Source organism: Oxyura jamaicensis, chromosome 2 (assembly GCF_011077185.1).
Source record: "Oxyura jamaicensis isolate SHBP4307 breed ruddy duck chromosome 2, BPBGC_Ojam_1.0, whole genome shotgun sequence".
In the NCBI taxonomy this organism is placed as follows: Eukaryota; Metazoa; Chordata; class Aves; order Anseriformes; family Anatidae; genus Oxyura; species Oxyura jamaicensis.
The window spans coordinates 75,842,032-75,865,438 of record NC_048894.1 but is presented as its reverse complement, the minus strand read 5'-3'; positions in this window follow the sequence as shown (position 1 = coordinate 75,865,438).

Genomic DNA, 23,407 nt, shown 5'->3' with positions numbered 1-23,407 from the left:
TCTTTTTCTTTTTTCTTTTTTTTTTTCTCTTTCTTTCTTTTTCTTTTTCTCTTTCTTTCCCTTTTTGTTTTTCTCTTTCTTTCTCTTTTTCTTTCTCTTTTTTTTTTTTTTTTCCTTAGGTGATCTGTGATGGAACCTACAGTCATTCACAGTATGTATGGTTCCCAAAAGACTTGAGAAAGACTTTTAAAAACAAACAAACAAACAAACAAACAAACAAACAAACAAGAGAGAGAAAAGGACAAAAAAAAAAAAAAGTGAAAAGTGTGTGTGTGGGGAGCAACAAGGTTTCAGTGAAGTATGAACAAAAATGCTTAACTTAGAGAATGTTCAGAAAAAAATAAAATCAAAATGATCAGGTAACTGAATAAAAATAAGAAGTTTTTAAGCAACTTTCATTCTATTCTATGTCCTTTCAGGCAGTTCATTGATTACTGGCTTATTTTCAAGTCAGTGGCTTTCTGAGATGCGTGAAACCTTGCAAGTACATTCTGGTCCTCCACACAACACACTCTGGTCTTAAAACTTCTCCTTGTGAGCATATGTATTTGATCCCCAGGAAGGCAACAATCTCCTCCATCCCCCTAACAGAGAGAACTTGCACACTCCACTTAGAAGACCCAAGAAAAGTGAATAATGTCACACAGTAAAAAGACATGCCTACATGACTCAGTGCAAACAGTCATGAGCTCATGCTGCCAAGGTGTTTTTTTCATGGGAGCACAGGTCCATCTCTAGGCTAATAAATCCTTCCTCTCAGCAAAGTTTCTCCTCTCATGAGTTTGAGAATGTAGCTGCAGAACTAATAGAGAATTTCCTTGCTTCAACCCAGGAGTCTGCACCTGCTGCACTCTTTCTGAAAAAAAGCAAAGTAAGCTTAACCTTTCTTACTCTGAAGTTGAATATCTCCTAGAGACTATAATGCGTTCAGTTGATGCAGGTGTATTCACTCTCTTAATGACAACAGAAGCAGTAGAAATATTAATATTTTCTCAGTATTATTTTATGTTTTCACTTTCTTTATGAAATTTTGATCTAAATGTAATCCATTAGGGTCAAATAATCTAGCAGACCAGCAACAAGGAGTGTAAAATTACAGAAGAAGAAGGCTCATCACACTCAGTTTTTGTTTTCATTACCCTGTCAGTCATATCATTATGCTCATTTGCTCAGCTCTAACTCTTGATCAAAGTAAGGCCACAATGTTCCTGTGTCAGGAGTGAAGGAATTTTTTTTTTTTTTTTTTTCCTTTTAGCTCATTCATTTATAATTACATTAAGAATCTTCCTGAAGAATCATTGTGCATATTTTCTCTCTTTTTAAGGAAGAAAATTAATAACCTTTCCTCGGGACCAGATGTTAAGGTGACATAAATCTTGGTAGCATTACTGACTCTAAACACATCTAGCTCCAGAGAAGGACCTGTTCTCATCCCTCAGTTTGAGGTTTTCCCCACTCTACACATCTTCTGAATTTCATATCAGTTTGGCATATAGCATTCATCAAACATTAATGGTGATTTGATATAAGATTAATCTCTATTAGAACAACTAAATACCCTATCCTTGTTTAGAAGGATATTACTTGGTTGTTCAATCTGTCATTTTACTTCCAAGTCCCTTAATATACTCTACTGTCATACCATCAGCTGATTTCCTCTGAAATGTAAAAATCTTTACAGTAATCTTTAAAAGCTTTCTTATAATTTCCTCTGTTTGGATAAGCAATTTATACTTATTAATCCCTAGCAGATAATGCCATATTCTGACAGGCTTATTCATATAGAACCGAGGAGCTAAAATTACATCTGCTGTATTTCCTTTTGTGGGCCAGATTATTCTCTCACTAACAATTAAGTGTTCCAGACAAATAACATTTCTTTCACCCCCGCTTTCAGGATTTTCAGGAAAACTTTCTGCATTTTTTTGAACACTTTTGTACAAAGGGTGTCACAATGTGACTATGTTAACTCTTCAGATTTTTCTTGTGCTGCTTGTTTATTGCCTTTCATTTAAATGCTTAATTTATATATATATATATGTATTGTGTATTTACAAAAAGTAAAAACCTAATTAGAGTGTTGTATGACTTTGGCCTTTGCACTTTTCCCTACCAGTACAATGTTCAATATAGTTTCACTTCCTCATTCTCAAAACAGCTTGCAGAAAATAAAATTACAGTAAAAATGATTACTACCCAGTGTAATTCCAGAGAAGGGACAATCTTAGGATGGACATTAACATTGTTGATTTTGCAGAAGGTATTCAAACATGCTGGCAGGCAGCAGTATAAAAACAGCGAGAAGAGTGGGATGCACATATTTCATTTTCCAATGAATACATAATGTTTTCCTTTGGTGAGATGAGTTAAATTAATAGTCATTGCAAAATTATTTTTATGCTTCTTCATAACAGGGGAGTAGATAATATTAAACTGTTATAAGTAATATTTTTAATACATTAATTTTCTCTCTTGCCCTGCAGCCATTTCACTTACTCTCTTTGCAGTATTTATGTTATAGCAAGGGCTTTTCATTTTTACTGTGTAGGGCCAGACAACAATCTTGTCTTTGACAGCATGAGTGAGGGCTAATTGTTCCTAACCACCTCACCTTTACAATTTCAAAAAGTGAACTAACCTATCCTTCTTGAGAATTTTTAAAGAGTAGTGATTTTTAGTAGACAAAAGTTAAACCCTTTTTTGAAAACCAGGTTCTCAGAGTTACCTCAAAATATGCCATCCGGAAACAAAAGTGTTGCAAACCACTTCTCATTTTTGAAAATGTAGGCTGCAACTCACGGGAAATGCCATTAAAAGGAGCTATTCATACACTGTCCATAAAATCAATGTGTAAAAAAATTGGAAAGTCTTGTTCTGTACAAGAATGAAAAAAAGGTAATACATTAAACAGTTAAACTTCCCTTCTGTATCCCTGCTGTGTGAAATGGTTTCTTATCTTTATCTGAGGACAATCTGATACATGCTGTTTTGTACTGGGAGTTTGAAAAAAGGTTGAGTTGAATGCAAGAGACAGCAGTCTGACAAAGAATAATGACATATTTCTGACTTCGACGAACATGACATACCATGCTTCTATCTTAAGTGATGTAAAAGTTCACCAGTGACAAATATTTCTTTCAATGTATTTATATGGACATCCAAAAGCTGTCCAACATCCAATTATTTTTCACTGTTATTTTTGTAAAACAAAGTTCAGAAAAGAATTATGCCCCAGTACAAGGCTGAATGTAGTTTATTTTTGCCTTTTTTTTTTTTTTTTTTAAACTGAGCACTTAAACTAAATTGGCATTCTGAAACTCTTCTGCCACACAAGGATAGTAGGCAAATTCATAATAAAAGGGAGCTAACTAAACATTATGTCGAGTCATCTATAAACTAATAAGAAATAGGATTTATAACCTAAAAAGATTATATTTCAAAAATTTTGGTGTACAGAGGAGTAAAACTCTGAGGAATTTAAAGCTTACAATACTTGTATATAACTAATAAATAAATAAATACATAAATTTATAAATATTTTTTATTTATAAATATATTTATTTATAAATAATTTTTAAATAAGGATCTTAAAAAGGGAAGAAAAAACACAAAGACATATACAGATGCCCCACAAATATTTTTTTTAAGAATAAATAAATGTTAAATACTGTACTGACATCATCAGTATGGGACCCCTTGCAAAAACAAACAAACAAACAAACAAAGACAACAGACAATGTTGATGACAGATATCCTCGTATCAGCAAGTCAGATTTAGCCCGTGGAAACCAGGGAAAATAAACTATTTCTTGGTCATTTTCTTATCCTGAGGCACAAGGAAGACAACTGTAATACCACTCTCCTGACTTCTCAAGATAGTAAAAATTATCCCAGTTAATTTTCTTTATTGAACTTAGCTACTCTTTCCCTGGAAAAGTATCAACAGATGAACTACCAAGACTATTCTCAGAGGAAATTCTATGTAGCTCTTGAATCTGCTCAAATAAACTATTAAAAGTCTGAACTGAAGTTAAAAGATGACTGTATTTTATCACCTGAGAATGGTTTACAGGGCTAGATCCAAGGTTTTAAATAATTAATCAGAGGTCTATTTAAACTTCATAAAAGCATACGTTTCAGATGTAATAGATACAAACCTACCCCTTTTCCAATTCTTTTCCCCAGTAAATTCTGGGGAAAAAAAATCTTTCCTCTCCTCCTATTTTAATTTTGTATTTGGACGTCGTGTAAGGTTCTAGGCAGGCAAGAAATGAAAACTATATAAGGCCTAAATTTTGGTTTAAATATCAAAATATGGATTTCTTGAATACCTCTAATCAAGGTAAAATTACATTTTCATTATCAGGCAACAGCTAGCTCTTGAAAACATAGCACAGAAGTTTTTTTATCAGGTAGACTCATCTTGTTCCAAATACATAATGATAACAAGAACAAATATATTTATTATTGCTAACATAAGGAAAACTTTCTTTAACATGTTTTACTCTATTTCCCCTCACGTTCCTTATATTATTTAAACACATACCATTCACAGCATGAGGCTGACTTTACATCTTCATTACAACGTGTCTTTCTAGACAGTAGTCATGGATAAGTTTTTTTGGCTTTCATGAAAAGGAGCTACACATTTTCTGTAACATTTAACTTTCTTCTTCAGATCAGAGTCCTACAGAATTAGGTGTAATAATTGTCCATCCTAGGTAGCTGGCGAGTAATTTCCAAAGAATAAAATGTCACCTAAGGACCAAAGTGTCTTAAACACAGAACAGTATGTCTTTGTACATAAGTAGAATTGCACAATCATAGAACTGCAACATTGGAAGAGACCCTGAAGGTCTTTTAGTCCAAGGCTCTGCTCAAAGCTGGGACAACTACAACAGATTGCTCAGGGTTGTGTCCAACCAGATTTCAATAACTGGAGACTCCACAAACTCTCTGAGTCCCTGTTCAAATGTTTGACTAACTTCAGAATGGAAAGGTCTTTCATTATATCTAAATGGAATTTACCATATTGCAACTTACGTGTGTTGACTCTTCCTATCACTGTGCATCTCCAAGAACAATTTGTTTCTACACTCTCCCTTCAGATATTTGTAGACAATAATAATGTTTCATCTCACCTTTCTCTTCTCAAGGCTGAACATACTCATCTGTCTCAGAATTCTCATGTGTCATGTTTTCTAGTCCAAAGACCATCTTGGTGGAACTCAAGTGGGATTTGCTCAACATCTTAATTGTATTGGGAAGCCTCAAAATGGAGACTACTCCACATTCTTTCTCACAGGAACCAACCAGAGATAGAGACTCACTTTACCTGATGGCTATGGTATTCAGAGGGCAAACCACTGTGCAGTTAGATTTCACCACCAAAGCACACTGCTCAACTTATTGTCAACAAGAGACTGCAGATTTTCTCTGCAAAGTGCTTTCTGGCCAGTCAACTGCTAGACTGTACTGTTGGATGGGGTTATTCCAACCTAGATACAGGGCCTCATGCTTTCCCTTGCTGAATTCCTGGATGTTATTGTCAGTCCATTTCTTGAGCTTGTTGAGGTCCCTCTGAATAGCAGTCTTGTCCTCCAGTAAATTGACTGATCTCCCCAATTTGCTATTGTTATTGTCCACAGTGCAGAATGTGTTCTATCTCTATGTCTAGGTCATTAATAAAAAAAAATAAACACAGTATTAGTACTGATGCACTGATTCCCAATGGACATTACTAGCTACTAGCCACCAGCTGGAATTTGTACTGCTGACAACAACCCTTTGACAACACAGGTCCTGACAAATTTAACACACACCTCATCATCCACTTCTCCAGTTCATATCTCACCAATTTGATGTTATAGGACACTATCAGTGTATTACTAAAGGTTTTCCATATATCAGCTGCTCTCCTCTTACTCACAGAGCCTACCACCTTGTCTTACAAAAGAGCTGATGATTTGCCACGGGTAAATTCATGCTGGCTGTTCTGAATCATCTTTGTGTCCATCATATGACTAGGAATAGCTTCCAGGAGAATTTCCTCCACCACAATCCTAAGGACTGAGAAACAGTTGTCTGGCTTGTAGTTGCCACAGATGCTCCATCTTGCATTTCTTGAAGATGTATATAAGACTTTCCAAGTCATCAGAAACCTCCCCCAGTTGCTATGACTTTTAGAAGAGAGCGGTAGACAAGCAATGAGGTTCTTCAGTTCTGCGTGCATCCTGCCTGGTTCTACTGACTGATGTATATACTTTTGTTTAAGCACTCCTTAATTCTGTCTTACCCTACTGTGGATAATGTTGCAGAGGTATTGCTTCATTGTCCTACTTTGTGTTTGTAAGGTCAAGGACCTGAGAGGATGGACAGCAAGCCTTACGAGGTGAAAAATGATGAAAAAAATAAAATAAAATAAAAAAATCCTACTTGTAGCTTCACTACCATGAAGCTGTTTTCACATATAAGCAGAAAAATGTTTACATTGATTTCAGATTGTTACAAATGCCTTAAAAAGATTCAAGCAAAAAACATTATTCTTTATAGGTTAAATGGAGAGGTTTCCTAGCATGACTAAATATACTCAAGCACTATACTCATTCAGCATATTTATGTAAATAAAGCAATATTCATCTGCTATCATATTTCCATTGCCAATCAAAACAAGAAAAAATGTTAAAAAGAAGTAAGGCTAATCACTGATAAGAAATTATATAATAATAGGGAAAGAATTATCCCTTTTCAGATTTAAGTTCACAGTTTCACATATTGATATAATATTATTAATGATTCAGAGGAACTGTACTCCATTTCATGGGGTATCTAGCATTATTATATTTTATGTTAAAAAAAAATCTGGAATAGAGTTTTTTTGTTTTGTTTTGTTTTAAGAGAGAAACTTGTAAGTGCTAATGGTTTAAAAGAGACATTTTTTGTGCATGTTTTTTTTTTCATACTGAATAGACCATTTTATGACTCTGTGATTCTGTAATTCAAAAAATAAGATTTCAGAGGTTCACCTGCAACTTAGCTAAACTCCAGGTTCATGCAATAATGTTCCACTGGCAAATTGCTCACCACAAGAGAGAAGGGTTTTAGGCTTTGTCTTCTGTATTGTTACAATAGAAGACAGACTGACAGAATGAACAAAGACCTATTCATAACATACCTACATGACACAGCATGAATAGGCAAGTGAGCTAACAGTAAAATGACAATTTTTCCTCTCATGTAGCAATAAAAACCTGGCAGCTGGTAAACATCCTACTTTCTGAGGTCTCCTTGAAAGTCTCACAAGGATCAAAATAGTTCTCTTCAGAAGATCCAGTAGTGAACAGAGACGTATTTCCTCTGCCTAATGGATTGAATTCATAAGGACCGGATGAACTATTAAAGAGTTTGACAGAAGAGCTCCTGTGAAGGGTACATTCTTTATTTACTTTAATAACAGGTGTACTTAATCTTTTGCTTTAAGAGGAGATGTATGTCATTTTTATGTTTTTACAGATTTTATTATATTTTATTGTCTCTTCAGTTTGATATATTATGTTTCAGTTGTCCCAGCTTCATAGCCAAAGAGGTTGAAAGTTCTGTTCAATCATAATGCTGGAATACATGACATCCCATTTAGATGGTTCTCTGTACCAAAAAAATATAAAAATAAATAAATTGTTACTAACCATGATATTAATTGCAATTTTATTTCATTGTAGAGACAAGCTTTTAAAAGCGTTTGTTTCTTTTTCAATGTCAGCAATTAATTATTATTACAGCAATATTTTTGTATTAATATTCATAGAAGCAATGATTCATAAATATGACACTTGTTTTTATGTAGTCAGTTTTCAGAACAGAATTGTATTTCATTCTGATAAAGAGAACTTAAGGACTGCGATCTACTAATTAAGCTTGAGTAATGATTTGTCTGTCACTTGTATTGATACCCCGCTTCAACTTAGACAAATCACTTACACTTTTTGTCCTTCAGGCTAATCACTTTAAAGATACGTATAATTCATAACTGTTCTACAGAGGTTTTGTAAACTTTAATTCATGTTTGTAAAGCACTTTGATGTCATTGCAAGAGAAATCACAATCATCATAAAAGTGCAATGTATTTTTATCTAAAGTACATACATTTTCACAGGACATACTTTTCATAAAAAGTATGCTTGACGAAGCGAAAGCTAACCATTGACATTCAATAAATCAGGAAGTTTATAAGAATATTTAGTGACAAATATGTACTCACAAAGAGAAATCTTTGAGGCTGTCTATCTATCACTGTGCAGAGAATATCCAGTCAAGTTTTAAATCAACAAATAATAAACATGATAGAATATGTACCTTAGTAAAATGTACTATCTTTTGGAGGAAGAAAATAAATAGAATTGATTAAGCATTTTTCAGTACATTCACTTTATTATACCCACATACTTTTCAATCATATTAACTAAAGCTGAACTTAAAAGTATAGCTATATGTGCACAAATTATTTAAGGAAAGATGACTTTTAAGTCTTTAACATGATGTTGTGGTTTAACCCGGCTGGCAGCTAAACACCACACAGCCGTTTGCTCACCCTCCCCTCTCCCTCTCTGGGATGGGGGAGAGAAATGAGAAAAAAAAAAAAAAATGAAATCTATGGGTTGAGATAGGGACAGTTTATTACGACAGGAAAATAAAATAATAATAATAATAATATGTACAAAACAAGTGATGCATAATGCAATTGTTCAACACCTGCTGACCGATGCCCAGCCTATCCCAAGCAGCCGGTCCCCCTACCCCGGCTAGCCACCCCTATATATTGTTTAGCATGATGTCAGATGGCATGGAAGACCCCTTTGGCCAGTTTGGGTCAGCTGTCCTGGGTCTGTCCCCTCCCAGCTCTTGCTGCACCCCGAGCCTGCCCGCTGGCAGGACAGAGCGAGAAGCTGAAAAGTCCTTGGCTTAGTGGAAGCACTGCTCTGCAACAAGTAAAACATCAGTGTGTTATCAACATTAGTCTCATCCTAAATCCAAAACATAGCTACCAGCTACTGGGAGGAAAATTAACTCTCTCCTAGCTAAAACCAGGACACATGAAATCAGTCAGTCTAATGAAAGAAGACCAGATTAAAAAATACTATTATTTTTATTACTTTTTAACCTCGTTGGCTTTTCTAAAGATCTAATATGTTGAACTTTCACAAACCAGCTATTCAATTTCAGAAGACTAAGATTTTCTTTTGGCATACATTGTAAGTCAGGCTGCCAGCAACAAAATCTAAATAAGCTCAGTAATCTTATGGGCATTTTCAGTTGACAGGCATTCTGTACTTAATCGAGCTCAATTCTTTCATAAAAATGAGACCAGCAATGTGTCCAACACAGCAAAATATAGCCCAATATTTAATTAAGCATTGGATTTAATTAGGCAAATACACTACATATGAAAAATAATTTGACCACTGTGGCTTCAAAACTATTTGATTCATTAGAAGGTGTTTTGTAAGCCTAATTACATGGCTCTTTCTCTCTTATTCAGAAGTCAAAAACAGCTTCTATCTGCTGTCACAGACGGCAAAATTATATCTTCAAAGATTTTCCAAATGACAAAATTTTTCCAGATGACAAACAGGTTGCAGAGTTAGTGACACATCCTCAGATACAAAAGAGAACTGCCTTCTGCCAGAGAAAAGCAATGCTAAGATCTGGAGAGGTACTGTGATACTTCTGTGGTAAAGGTGAAAGGAAAAATGTTTGGCTGGTGGCCAACAGCATTGGCAAAGAAAATAGAATCGCTTTTTTACATAAATTCCTTCTGTAATTGAGTTTGGGCTTGTAACATTGTCTAACCACTACTGACAACCCGCCAAAATTGAAATGGCAAGGTCTTATAATAAATTGTCACAAAATGTGACAGCTACTCTTGGTATGCATAATTTACCCCTCTTGTTTTCCAATTTTCCTAAACAGTTGAGATGGTCCTGATCACGTCCATAAATAAATAAATAAACAAGACAAGAAAAGCCAAGAAAAAGTCACAATTTTTTCATAGCACAAAGAAGTATAGAATCAAAAGCTGCAGGCAAGCCACTGCCTATCACTCTCAATATTACTTTTGTGTGCCTGGGAATCCTATTAAAAGACTATTGCAGTGTGCCATAGGCTACCCTTATAAAAGAAGTCATGGCTGGAGAACTGTATTTGGAATTAACACCCGGTAATCAAGTAATTTCAGTGTCTACTACAGAGGCAATTTCCAGAAGCTACGCTTAGCAGTAAGTATCTAAATATTCTCTCAGTCTTCAGTTCAAAGCATGAAAGTAGGGCTAATTTTTCTGGTATGTTCTGTTTGTTGTTAAATGAAAACAGAAATACATCCATTTTCATCCATTATTTTGATACTGTTGTTCATACAGAACTGTCCCATCCAGAGGAAACTACAATAATTGTGGCTGGTTGGGTGTCACAGGGAAAATACTGCTTTGTGCATGTTGGTTAAACCAAATCAGGATGAAAGCCATTTATTGATCTAATAATAACATGTAATTAACCAGCAATCACTGAACTATATGGTCAGAATCAATCACAGCAGTACAACAGATAAACCATAACACTAGTTGCCTACAAAATACTTTTACATTTCTTACTGGAGACACTAGGACTAGCTAGAATTTTGTACATCTCTTTAGCAGAAGAGTGAACTGATTAAAGAAATTTCACAGCTGAATGTTCTAACTAGATTATTTAAATTTTCTGTATTGGGGGAATCTGCAGTGTCATAAGCAGTTTATCAAAAGTGAAAAGTTCATGAAAAGTTGCAATAAGGTAATCCCTGAGCTTTCTCTTCTTCAGGCTGAACATCCCCATCTCTCAGTCTTTCTTCACAGATGTATTCCAGTCTTCATATCATCTTTGTGGCCCACCTCTGGACCCGCTTTAGCAGATCAACATCCTTCTTGTGCTAGGTACACCAGACCTGGGCAGAGCACTCCAAATTGGGCCTCAAAAGGGCAGAGTAGAGGGAGACAATCACCTCCCTTGACCTGCTGAACACCCCTCTTTTGATGCAGCCCAGGATGCAGTTGGCCTTCTGGGCTGCAAGCTTGCACTGCTAGCTCATGTCAAGCTTTTGATCCCCTAGAACTACCAAGTCTTTCTCTGCAGGGCTGCTCTCAATGAGTTCTCCCAGTCTGTCCTCATTTCTGGGATTGCCTGACCCAGGTGCAGCACCTTGCATTTGGACTTGTTGAACCTCGTTATGTTCACATGGGCCCGCTTCTCAAGCTTGTCCAGGTCCCTTTGGATTGCATCCCTTCCTTCTGTTGTATCAACTGCACCTCTCAGATTAGTTTCATCTGCAAATTTGCTGAGGGTGCACTCGATCCCATTGTCTATGTCATTGATAGACAGATTAAACAGTAGATAGAACCCTGTGGGACACCACTTGTTACCAGCCTCCACCTGGACATAGATCTATCAACCAAAACTCTCTAGGTGAGACCTTCAAGCCAATTCCTTATCTACTGAGTGGATATAGAATCCCTTCTTGTTATTCTTCACATCCATTGACAAGCTCAGTTCCATCTATGCCTTGGCTTTCCTAATATCATCCCTGCATCCGTGATAATCAAACCCAAAACCTTGAGCATGTCACCAGTCTAACAGACAATCATTTATGTGAAAAAGTAGGAAGGGGTGGTAGTCTTTGGGACCCACCAGGCTTGGTAGTCTCTTTGTAATATTCTAAATAAGGGCCCCAGGCAGGCAGCAAACCTCTCTGGAGAGATATCTGGATGGCAAGTGGGTGCCTCAGTGCCTCTCCAATTATTAACAGAGGCGTCTCCAATTATTAACAACCTTCATGCCTTTTTTTGTGGCACTGGTTCTGATACAGGTTGTTAAACTGAGCCAAATTTGTATGGTTGGCCTTTCTGTGGTCTTTACTATTACTCACCGAGTCTCCTCTCTCCTTCTGTAGAATATCATATCTCTTGGTCAGGGACACTTCAGGGGCAAGGGGAAGACTCCTCCTCCAGCTCCAAGCAGAGATAAGGGTCCACTCTCCCTTGTTCTGTGTGTCTTTTGAATATCTTGGTTCAGGGATGGAAGCTTGTTCACCTACCCCTTTCCAGGACTTAAGACAGGGCTGTTGCTCGGCCCGTATCAGTGCATAATACCATTTGTCAATCTCAGATTCCTGGATTCTACGATGCCTGATGAGCTCCACCTGTTGAAAAGTAATTTATTCTTCTGTTAATTTACAGGTTTGCTTGTACTGGACTGACTACTGGATGAGCCTATAGAAGTTGCTGTCCCGGAAAAAGGGAAAAGTGATGTCAGACTGGATGGAGTAGCAGTGAGGGTCATACAAAGGAGGACACTTCTCTCATCACAGATGAAGTTCACATTCTTTAAAGAACTGATAACTATAGAGTGCTAGGAGTTCTTGGAAAAGTAGAACTACAAATATATGAAGACTAAGAAGCAAGACTGTAGCAAGAAGATGACAGAGTCAGCTGAAAGCCCCTGAAAATCTGGGATTCATTACAGTTTGTGGAAAATGTCTAAGGAAAGCCTTGACACCGATATGGAAGAAATTTAATTCAGTGGGAAGGAGACTTGTAAAAAGTATTTTCTCAGGTATCATGAGACTTGAAGGTAGAGATGTCTTAAAAAGTGCATAACTACAACTGGATGAAAGGGAAAGCTGTGAAACTAAACTTAGGAAGTTGGAAGAATATGGAATACCCATGAAAGGTAAAACTCCCAAAGAATGGAGGGTTTCCTAAGAAACTATAAATAATGGAAAAAGACCTCAGGAAGAAAACAAAAACAAACAAACAAACAAACAAAAACACCACTGTGACTGATGTCAAATTAGTAACTCAGATGTGCAAAATAGAATGATAAAGTATGATCACAGATCATGCAGCTATTGAGTCAAAGATCCAAACCCACAGAACAAGTGCTGGAAGGTACAGCCTTAGATAAGAAGAGCTACCAGACAACACAAGGTTGCAGAAGTCAACCAGGTCAGAAAATAAATGCTTGGAAGATGTGTTACTGAATTTAGACTGATCCACAAGAGAAGAAAAGGCACAAAGTACGTCAAAATACTCTGCAAAGTGCAAAAAAAGTACAGAGAAAAAAAAGGTCATGATCTATTAAAACTTTGCAGAAATGCAAGGACAATGCACATTTGGAACACACTGAAATGACATAAACATACCTGCTTTTAAATATCTGATAATCATGGCAGTAGAAGGAAAAGTGATTCATTCTGATGAATTACATGAGAAAATAGGGAAAAAGTGATCAGGAGAAATGCTCTGTAGACTATCAGCAAAAGCAAAACCAATGGACCTTTCTTCGGAGACCACTGAAGTCATATACAAATGTTTGGACACTAGTGTGTAGATAACTGTTACCTATGAAGATTCTGTAAAATGTGAGAAAGAAATCACAATACACAGGGAAAGCTGAGTTGAATTATGAATAATAATATAGAATTAATTCCTATTTAGAATCAGTATGATCTGGAAAGTTAAGGATAAAATGGATTTTTTTAGGTTTGTTATATCTGGAAAAAAAATAGTTGATACTGAATTTTAAAACATAGTAACATTTATGTTTACTTCAGAGGATGCTGTGTTTTACAGGGGAATTAAAAACATAAAAGGAGAGCCACAAATAAATATGAAAATAAATAAAAAAGATGGAAAAAAAAAAAAAACAAAGAAACATAAAAAACATGAAATTTGTGAAAAGTCAGCTTTAGACAAATGAAAGTACAGAAAATACAAGTTAGAGCACATTGGGGTCTAGCAGCTCCCTGGGGCTGGGAGCTAGGTGGGTTAGGCAGGGCATGGCAGGCAGAGTGATCCACTTAAGGCAGGGCACTGGGGGCAACAGGGCAGCCCCAGGGATAACAGGGCAGAGGCTGGGGCTAGGGTCATGACAGTGCCGGGCTGTGGGTGCATGGATAGGCCCAGCTGGGTGGGGGATGTGGGTGGGCAAGGCAGGGCTGTGGGGACCTGAAGCCCAGCCCTACTGTGGCCTCAATGGGGCAGAGGCAGGTAGCCCTGGGGCTTCCATGGGCCTGGGGCCTGGGCAGGGTAGCACAGCACCCAGGGGCTGACAAGGGGGCTATGGCTGTGGGCTCAGGACAAAATTTATGGATTTTCCAGTGTGAGATGCTCTTGAAGACATTTTCAGGCAAAATGGAGACTACATGCTAGGAAATGTAGCCAGGGCATTTACAAGCTGATTGTAAGAATATGGAGTCTAGAACTATTCCATACATTGCTGTGCTGAATTTGGGATTAGAATGTCCAGTAAGGACATGAACAAATGCCACCTGAATATAACTAGAAGTCTGAGAATGAGTTTCTGAATTTAGTCACAACTTTTAGGAAAAACAGAATTGACCTGAATGCATATAAAAACTCAGACAAAAGGAAGAGCAGGTTAATGATAAAACAGAGCTAAACCCACAAAATCTGAAGATGAAAGTTCACAGAAATGAAAGTCTTTTGTGAGCACAGACTACTATACTTGTGGGATTAACTGTTGTTTTTATGCCACATTAAACTTCTTGCAGGAAGCATTTTCAGCATATTACGTGAAAAAGGGGATTAGAGCAGCAACTTGCACAGGTAACCACCAGGTGTCCTTTGGACATAGGGTTTTCTAGGTTTACTACAATGACAAGACAGCAGTAATTATGGTAGAGAATGAAGTGCTGCTTGAGAAGTCAATATGAATATCAAAATTTTTACAAAACTTAAATGTAATGAGAATGGTTAAAACAGTTTGTGAAGCTGAATGTGCTTTATCACCATAAAATAAGTTGCACTATAGTTTTCAACTTGTAAAAGGAGATGTAAGTAACAGTTTGGCTTTTAAAAGTTTTCATAACTAGGAGACTGGCAAACATTACTAAGATAAAAACGTAAGCGCCAACAGCAAGAGTGACTTTTTTTATACAGATATAATAAATATTTTCTCTTATCATCCCTATGATCACTTTCTTAAAGGATCTCAACTGTTATACCATACACTTCAGTAAGCATTCAATAAATCCAACCTACATTTCAATTCTTCCTCTTCATAGATTTAAAATGAAAAAAGGAATTTGCTTGTCTTACTTATGACTTATGATTTGTGTCTTAGTGTATTTTCAAAGATCTTGGAAAACTGAGACATCCATACTGTCTGGCAGATGTAACATTGGACCTATGGAAGACCAGTGACTTTCAGGAGCAGGAGCGGCAAGTGTAGAAGGATAAGCTAGCTTGCCTGAAATGTACCAGATATTCATGGGTAGGAAACTGACGGTCTCACCATCCTAACTAAAAATGCTTCCCCCCCCCTTACGGTTTGTCACTATCTAATAAATAACTAAATTCAAGGAATCCAAATATTTTCTATATTTAAAATAACTTCTTTATTTTATCTTTTCATCTTGAAAGTCTCCCCAAATAAATCTGAAAGTGAGCTTTCAGTTAGAATGAAAGAAAAAAAAAAAAAAAAAAAGAGAGAGAGAGAGAAAGTGAAAGAGAGAGAGATGGTACTGATAATTGAAAACCACATAATAATTTCATAACAACTCAAAAGTCAGGCTATAGTAAGTAGAAGGCAGTAAGTAGGATCATACCAAATTTGCTTGGTAATGTTTTAACTTCTGCCATGCCTCATGGGAAAAATCTGAGAATGTATTTACACTGAATTTTAGGTCAAACAGAAGTAAATTAAATTTTATATAAAATTAGTGTTGCTCTTTCAAACGAGACACTCCTAGAAATCCATTGCATTAAATACTATCAAGCGGACTTTTTCTAAAATACTCCTGAAAGTGTGTACTGTGTATTTATTTATTTATTTATCTATTTATTTATTTATTTTCATGGAGAAATTAAGTAGAAAAAAAGCAGCAAGGACTTGGCATGAAAAACTACACAGAAAGAGGGTGAGCAGGAAAATTTGGCACTTTTTCTTCCTTCTGCAGAACACTCCAGCTCCAAACAATCATGTAGGAATAACAAAGACAACGCCATCTCTGTGCTGCCACTTGTACAGGAGTCTCCTCTCCTCCTGGGTCAAAACATCTCAGTGTTAGCATGAATGGAAGTGGTGTATTCACCCCCAAGGACCTGATGGAGGGCAACCGATGTTGAATGACAGTCCCAGAGCTTGGGAAAATAGCAGGGCAGCTGTGCCATGGAGAGGCCCCTTCTCTCTTTGGCGGTCCCATTGATGCTGCGTATAGCTGCTTTTTGTCACATCAGGTAGCTATTAGGACATTAGTACTGCTTACAAAACGAATATATTTTCACTGCTGCCTGATGACACTCGCATGTCCAGGTGTGGTGGTGATGAGGCAGGTGCCTCCCCTGGCTTGTCGCACCCTGTCAGGCAGCTTCAACCCACCTTATTCTTTTTTTTTTTTTTTTTTTTTTTTTAAAGAAATGGTTCCCAGTTGCATTTTGACAGTTACTCATTATTGTTTAAAGTTATGTTTTCCCCTGGCCCAGTAAATAATGAGTATAGAAAAAGGCCTAGTGTTTGCTATGTGGTGGTGACCAAGGTTAATTTTGTCCATGCTTGGGGACAAACAGGCTGCATAATGTTCACCTGCTCCCTGCACTAGTGACAAGTTCCTGGCAATGGTAAAATAATACTACACTACATTTCCTTTAACAAATACATTTCAAAATCTATTCCTTGTATGAGACCTTAAAAATACACTGTTGATATGTCCTGGCAGCATTGGTGCCTCCCGTCAGATTTTGTTTCACTGTAGAATCTAGGAGTGTGTTTAAGCACTTGGATGAAAGTACCAGGCATGGTCCAAGGACACTATGCAACAGACCCTGCATGAAAGAAACTAATCTGAATAAAGACACCAAAGGAAACTGGGCACGGAGACTGACATTCATTAAAGACATAGGAAACTCTCCTCAGCTTTACCAAGTCACAATAAATTAAGAAAGGGACACTCCTAATGCTGAGTAGGTGACCAAAACCATGCAAATTCTTCTTTTCCCTTTCTAGTCCCTCATGTCTCTCAACTACCATACAGAGCATTTTATTTTTAATGCAGTACTTCCACACTTTAGCAAGTGCACTGAGAAAAGTAGAAGCATATTAAATATGAGGGTTCATTAAACAAAGCATTGACAGACTTCCAAAATGAAATGCTGTGTTTCCTGAGGTATTTAAAACTTAAGACATAGCATTAAAAGTTCCCTCTTAAGAAATATTTATAGGTGTTCTGCAATAGATGGCATATATATACAGAGAGAGAAAAATATATTATTTTAAAAATTATTACAAACTCTTAACATTCTAGGCTAAGAATAATCTTTTAAAAAGGATTTTACACTTGCACATATATGTCCATTAAAATACACATGTACTTATCTGCCCTTGTGCAAATATTCATTTATTATCCTTTTTGATTTTTTTTTTCTTGATATTGGTGCTATAGGGCTTCTTTCTTTCTTTCTTTCTCTTTCTCTTTCTTTCTTTCTTTCTTTCTTTCTTTCTTTCTTTTTTTCTTTCTTTCTTTCTTTCTTTCTTTCTTTCTTTCAAAATTATCTTAATATACCTGTTATTTGCTCTGTCACACAAAAATAATGCAGTTTTTCCAAATTCCAAATTAAATTATAGTCTGCTATAATGTGTTGGATAGCACCAAGTGGGTACGGCAAATTAGATGATCTATCCCCTTGAGTCTGAATCGGTTTGGTCACTTTAAAAATGTTGAAGCAAAGGAAATGCTGTGCAGATTTCTGAAAACATTTGTAAAAAAAAAAAAAGTAAAATGAAAAATTCCACATCATGTACAAACAATGTTATGGAAGTTTCCAGTGCCTTAACACTGAACCTCTTTTTGGAAGTATTTTTTCACCATTTTTTAGCTCACTTTACCCCCACTTTCAACAGTTTTATGCTCCTGGGATCTATAAAAGAGACATTCCTGCTTATGTATGGAGAGAAAGAGACGTTTATGAATATCAAACAAGCATAATTTATGCAGAAGCTCTATTAAAAACTCTGTTTGGCACTTTTACTTGCATTAGTAATACAAGAACTCCATTAAAATGAATCTTACAAAAAAGTGTTGGACCTCAATTCTCTCAACTCATTCCCATAGTTAATCTTAGTTTTCATCGCCAAAGGACTGTTAATATATTAATATTAACAATATATTCTTTATTACCTTGCATTCAGTTTCTTACATGTTCTCTTGTGTGAATACATTTCCATTTATTTATACACACATGTACTTGCAAATGCATTGACTGAAATCTTGGGCCCTCTGAAATCAATTGTAAAAATCCTACTGTCTACAGAAAGAATCAGAATCTTGTTCTATGATTCCTATATTACAGCTTCAGTACTTTTAGACTCAGAACAGCAGTTTAACCTCTTACAGGTTTATAGGTAGCCATTATAATCCTCGGGTTCCCTCCTTGCATACAGCCATGCTGACAAAAATTTGGTTACATTGGTTCAACTTATTTTTTTTTTTAATCATTATTCTCTCTGCATATCCGTTTATTTACTACTATGTTGTATACATTATACTATGTTACATATTCTGCACTGGCTTTATGCACAGAAAACATACTTTAATTTTATCACTTCATGTTTGTATTATGGAGAGGCATGTGAAAGAAGCTTTTTTTTTTGTCTTTTTAGCTTACACAAGCTGTTGCTAACAAGCTTCTAGAATGATATGGGAAACTATGCTAACTGATTAAGTACCAGTGCTGCTCCAAGTTAAAAACAATTAGACCATCAGTATATTTTACTATCATATGAAATAAGATGTATCTTATCGTATCGTATCGTGTTGTGTCGTGTCATGTCATATCGTATCGTATCGTATCTTATCTTATCTTATGTCTTAGCAGTAGCTTGATCTTGTCAATTATTCTATTATCCATAAGGTCGGATGCATTACTAAGTTGGTGGAATTCCTATCATTTAAATTTATTACCAAAAAATACTTAAAACAAAGTGGAATCAAAGAAAAAGAAGATGTAAATGTCACTTCAAAATAGAATTTGGAAACCTGGAAATAGCCCAAGGGTGGATTTAGGAAATATACATATCTGGTTAGATACTGAACAATTCCCACAACATATGATTCATAACACACAGGAAATAGATGAAGCAGATGCTGAACTGAATGATTACCTCTATTACACCCCTACTGTTTACTAGTGCAATCTAGGAACACAGTTTATCTTTGTGGTAATTCTAGTTCTGATATTAATCTGTATCTTCAACTTCTCAGGCTTAGAATATTTCTTTCTATTTTTATAATGAAATTGTGACTTTATTCACAAATTACTTACTAATTATGATCATAATTATGCATTAAAGAATCAGCTCACTGTTATTGGTAGCTGTACTTACTTGTAGTCAAAGAGTTACTTTGAAACACATAGTTCAGGGTGCATGCATAGTGTTGAAAAGACAAAATTTCTTTTCTCTTAAACTCCTGCTTGTCATGCCAAACTTTTTTTTTTTTTTTTTTTTTTTTTTTTTTTTCCGGGTAAGCAAAGTCTTTTTCAAAATAATCACTGCATTACTCATTTACTTATCTATTTTTGAAATGTACATACAAGGGGAACAAAGCAGAAAGCAAAAAGGGTTGTTTTCTGCTAAGCAATGAATTATTCAAGCAGTTAATGATGGAAACAATGATTTCATTGAAGCCACAGCTCTCTAGGGCAACACTTGGAAAAAAAATGCACTGAAACAGAATCATCCTTTAAGTTAAGAATCAGAGCAGGTGCAAGCTTGTTGTCTGAGAGTTGTCACTACTAGCTGAATGGACCATGTCTCAGCTTTGGCTGGCACGAGTAGGCAAAACTGTTCATTCACACCCCAGAAAGGGTAATGGTGAAATGAGTTAATCCACGTATCAAAAGGGCTAAGAGCTGGATTTACTTCTGCTGATACAGCCATAGGGAAAAGAATGCCAAAGCATGCATGTGCAATCATTTCTAAAACACTCACATGAAAGGCTGTCAACAGTGAAAGGCATACAAAAACAGAATCCACACAGCCTTTAAGGACTATTTGTATTATGTTTATGATACAACATCCATGTGTTGCTAATGCTGTTGGAAGAACTAAGTGACTTGCACAGATTATATTTCTTATAACTATTTTTTAAGTAAGAGAACATGCACCCATGAATCCTATTCAATCTTTTTGCAAAGTGGTATAGTTTCTGCAAGCAGAATGACCCTGAAAAGGCAAATTCCTGTTGACTAGGGCACTTTTCTGACACGAGATGTGTAATTTTCTCATGTTGACGATTGCTCTAAATTGAACTCCCCTGTGTTGTGTGAATGTTGTCTAGGGTATCGCCTCAATTAACTGTTGTCCAAATTTTCAAAAGGATCCTCACCTCAGCAGAAGATGTCAGCACAGAATCTTTCTCTGAGATGATCAGGTCTCAAGAGCACTAGTATTAAAGCTAAAACCTCTCATGGAAATCCCGTTAGATAGTTTAGTACAATCCTGTTGTGAATCCTGTTCTGAACTGATCAAGTTTACATCACCTAACTTCAGCATTTAACTTAGTCAATATAAATCAGACATACTTAATGAAGAGAGCTAACTCCTTCACAGAATAATTAGGAGCTCCAAAGGTTTCTTGTTCTTTGCTTTACTGCTTGTTTCAGAAAAGCCTGTCTCTTACAACTGTTAATAGAGAAGAAGCCTAACTTGGTAGCTTAATTATGTGACTACTACCTAACATTTCTGATTTAATATAAGAAAATTACTCTGTTTTGTTTCAGGAGTCTGCATTGTCACTGCAATGACAAATATCATGGCTATATGATATGGATCTATGGCTCTATGGATCATGGCTCTGTATGGATCTATTGCTTGATGCCAGGAATTGAGTCTTATTTTAATAATACTTTTGACTCTTATTTATTTATTTATTTATTTATTTATTTATTTACATTAATAAATTAGGTCACAGTATTATTCCTAAGATATCCTATCCATTAGCCAGAATTACTGCACTTTCTTTATCTGCTTGTAGAACCTTCTTAGATACATTCTTAAGACATATACCTTGGAGTTCTCCCAGATGTTTGCTTCAGTACATAAATTTTGGTTTATACAGAACTCAACTGCTGTGGTACCCTGTAAATGGAACCTACATAAACACTGAATTGATACTAAAACTGGAACATTAGCTTTCTGCCAAATGTTTAACTGATTTAAAGATACTTGTAGTGCACAGGCTTATAAAACTGAAACAGTTATGGCCTACACATTGAAATATTGATTGCAGTACTGTTTACATTTACCTGTGATGTCATGGCTAAGGCTTCTGGATATCCTCATAGTGTGAATACAATCATGAACACATAGTGATAAAATCTCTTCTTGGAGACTAAAGCTCTTTTTTTTCCAAAATGCAGAAAAACTGAAATTCTTTGGAGATTTCAGTCTTTATAAGCAGCTGCAATTAATCTGATTTGTGTAACTCCAAAGGTTTAAAGCAACCATAAAGCTGCTGGAAAATTATGCTGTAAGGTATGGCTAAATAACTTTTGTTATACTTTTGTATGGAGATTACCCTCTTGTCTGCTTGACCTGATGGCCCCTCAGGACAATGAACACATAGAATAAACATATATTCAGCAAGTTTCATTTTTTCTCACATTTGCTGAAGTTCTTGATCTGAGAGACCGGGCAAGGTAGACAACTGTTAAATGCCCACTGTCTCTAAGGCAGCTATGCCAAAAGCCCAGCGGAACCCTTTTGGGTCCTTGAAATATCCTATTCTAAGATAGTCTATGCCAAGGATGCACGGAGCATCCGGGCCAGTCACAATACGGTGTTTTTGCCACTCATTCCCAGTTAGACTCAGTTCAGCCTCCAATACAGTTAATTGCTGGGATCCCCCCATCACTCCATAAATACTGATGGGCTCTGGCCCTGTATAGCTTGATAGCATTAGAGTACATTGTGCACTGGTGTATACTAAAGCCTTATACTTCTGTGCGTCTGATGTGCCAGGCCATCGAATCCACACAGTCCAATAAACTCGATTGTCCCTTTCCTCCCCCTGGCTGGAGGCAGGGCCCCTCTAATCCTCGTCAGAATCTTCATTCCTGTGTTTAAAGGACTGCCTGCTGGAAGTTGGAGCAGCAAACTTTCCAGAGAACCCCTTTTTCCCAATTGTTTTCTTTTGCAACTCACGTACCCGTGCCTCTAGGGTCGCGGTGGATTTTCCATCCCATTTTCTCATGTCTTCTCCGTGATCACGTAGGTAAAACCACAGGATGGCACGAGGTGTGTATCCACCACGTCGTCTTCCTTGCACGGATGAGCGCTTACCCCTAATAGCAGAGACATTGGTTTGTACAGGAGGGGAGGAAAATAAACTCTCATTAAGTTGCCGGACCTCTTCAGAAAGTTTCTCCAAAGTATTCTCTTTTAGTTTGTGGACCCTGGTTCATTCAGGTGGGGAGGAAAATAATCTCTCTTCAAGGTGGTGGACCTTTTCAGAAAGTTTCTCCAAAGTATTCTCTTTTAGTTGATGGACGCTTTCAGAAAGTTTCTCCACAGCCGAGACGCAGGCCTGTAGGGATGAAGAGAGGCTTTCTTCGTACTGCTGGAGTTGTTTAGCCACATCACCCACTGTGGGTGCCTCATCCTCTTTCATGGCCATTATTGCCAATGAGCTGGCATATGATGATGGTGCACTCCGTACAAACTTCCGCCACATGGGTCGTGTACACCTGACTTCATCTGGATCTGTGGGTACTTGTCCATTGTCTGGGTCCTCATAAATCACCTCCCGTATGGCTAATTCCCTCAGGTACTGGATTCCCTTCTCCATAGTGGTCCACTTGCCTGGCAGACATGCAAGTTCTTCCTTGTAGGGAAACCTTTCCCTTACAGTGTACAGGAGACGCCTCCAGAGGCTGTGAGATCGTGCTCCATCTGCAATTGCTTTGTCAATGCCTGCATCTCTAGCAAGGGATCCCAGCCGCCTGGCTTCCTTGCCCTCTAATTCCACACAATTGGCTCCGGTATCCCAGCACCGGAGCAGCCAGGTGACAAGCTGCTCACCTATGCAGCGACCAAAATCTTTTCGCACATCTCGTAGCTCACGCTGGTATAGGTTTCGGGTAACTACTGTTGATTTTTCAACATCCCCATCTTCATCCTCCTGCACCTCTGATGGCCCAGCCTCGTCTTCTCTACACCTACACCTAGCAGAAGACTCTTTGCATTCTAAACGTGTCTATACCATTTTTTCACCTTCTCTACAGGGGCAACTTGTACTGCTACAGCTCATTTCTCTGACTCAGCCACAGGGTCTGCCACAGGGGTTGGAACACCCTCTGCAGGGGCA